This window comes from Sinocyclocheilus anshuiensis, unplaced genomic scaffold (genome assembly GCF_001515605.1).
Source record: "Sinocyclocheilus anshuiensis isolate Anshui unplaced genomic scaffold, SAMN03320099.WGS_v1.1 scaffold1534, whole genome shotgun sequence".
Taxonomy (NCBI): Eukaryota; Metazoa; Chordata; class Actinopteri; order Cypriniformes; family Cyprinidae; genus Sinocyclocheilus; species Sinocyclocheilus anshuiensis.
Window position 1 is genome coordinate 97,685 of NW_015544232.1, and position 1,983 is coordinate 99,667.

The 1,983-nt window shown below is 53.8% G+C and overlaps 1 long non-coding RNA gene across 1 annotated transcript in view; it reads left to right on the forward strand.

The window, feature by feature from the left end:
* The window catches only part of LOC107697523 (uncharacterized), a 9,453-nt gene extending 7,635 nt beyond the window's left edge, over positions 1-1,818 (forward strand). Inside the window, exon 3 of the long non-coding RNA XR_001635206.1 lies at positions 1,770-1,818. This is a non-coding gene — a long non-coding RNA (uncharacterized LOC107697523). The remainder of the gene's footprint in view (positions 1-1,769) is intronic.
* Positions 1,819-1,983: the final 165 nt, after the last annotated feature.

Sequence of the window (1,983 nt, forward strand, 5' to 3'; positions counted from 1 at the left end):
GCCAAGACGAAACCCCAGGGTGGAGTCAAGGGAGGGAGGAGCCATGGTGGAGAAGGCCTTAACGACACCCTGGGGACAACTGACGGAGACGGAGCCGATGGAAGAGGAGCCCAGGATGGAGCCGAGCAGACAGAGAGCCAGGGCGACACTGAGGATCTGGAGGGCCAAGGCGGAGCTGAAGGATCAGGTGACCGAGGCGGAGATGGGGATCCGGAAGACCGCGGCGGAGCCGGAGCAACTGAGGATGAAGGCGGAGCCGAAGGGAAGGAGGAGCCTGACAGAGCCAGAGGGACGGAGTGACGAGGTGAAGCCAGAGGAGTGGAGTCCTGAGGCGGCGGATGGTCAACAACTGACCAAGGTGGAGTCGGAGGGACGAGGGAGCCCGGTGGAGCCAGTGGGATGATGGGCCACGGTGGAGACGAGGGAGCTAGGAGCCAAGGCGGAGCCGATGGGTCGAAGGACCGAGGTGGAGTCCAGGACTTGGAGGCTGGAGGCGGAGACAGGGGATCCTCACACCTAGGTGGAGCTGGAGACTGAAAGTCCCGAGGTGGATCAGAGCGCCCAGATGGCGCGGTGGAGCTGGAGACTGGAAGTCCCGAGGCAACGGATCAGAGCGCTCAGCTGGCGCTGACTGAGGGTGAACTGAGGGACTGACAGGCACCAGCGGAGATTGGGCTGAGGAACTGGCTGGTTTAAGAGGAGGCGGGAGAGGGAGGCTGGGAGGGAACACAGGAGGACAGGAGCTGGGCGGAACCAGCGGAGACCCAGGAGATTCAGGGCTGGACGGAACCAGCGGAGACATGGGAGACTCTGGAACATTGGGTAATACCTCCCCAAACCAGTCTATTAGGTCCATATCAAAGATGTCCATTAGTCCCTCATAAATAATTCCTAGAGGCCAGCTGCAGCTCACCCTCAGCGGCAGGAGTGTGGGCGGGGCTTCCCTCCAAGCCCTCGATCTCCACCAAAACTCCCTCGGGAACGGGTGATGTAGCCGGCTCACGCACCTGGTCAGACAATTCGAGAGGCTCAGTTGCGGTTTTATGCGCTGGCTCCCGTGTCGCAGCAGACTCAAGCTCTCCGTCTGCGGTGGGCTCTGGCAATAGCTCCGTGCAGCAGGATGACGGCTGGCTGGTCTCTGGTTTGGGAGTGGGGCTGGAGATGTCCTCACCAGCGGGGCAGACGGAGAAGTATAGTCCATTATTCTCCAGCACCCACTCCACACATGCGGCGAAGTTGTCCCGAGGACCGCTCCCCGAGAGGCGTGCCTTAGACCACTCGCTGAGGCTTGAGGTGTAAAACACACAAAGCGAGCAGTCTGGACAGTGCGTTAGTCACGCCAACTCCAAAAAATCCCTGGTGGGAGTCTCTAGGGAGCGGTCCCTCTGCTCCAGGCATAACAGGGCAACATTAGGATTGTCCATGGTGACAGAGGAATGAGGAAAAAAGGAAACAAAAACGCCGCAAAAAAAAACTAGTCGGTCTGTTCTTCTGTTAATTGTTGGTGAGGTACAAACGCACGAGGATGAAGGAGATCAACAAAAAGGTATTTTAATTAGAAAATCCAGGAGACAGGCAAGTAAACCAACATCACATAGACGAGAACAGACCAAAGAACGGACTAAACTGAGAACAGAACACAACTAATAAAGGGAAGCTAATGATGACACACACCTGAACCAAATGAAACAATCAGCAAGAGACAGAAACTAGGTCACAGGGGAACAGGCTAACTGAAAACAACAGACATGTGACACATGGAAATTCAGAGAGAATATTAGATGCGTTGGTGATGGTGAAATTATTTCCGACATTAAAACACGTTATTAACGTTTATTAAACCCAACTAATTAAAATAAATAAATAAAATAAATAAATGATTAACGTCAACAGCCAAAAAAGTTTCACAGGATTATGAATGTGCCTGAAAGTGATGCACGGGCTTCGTTTTCACCTTTTTTTTTTTTCTTTCTTTTTTTTTTT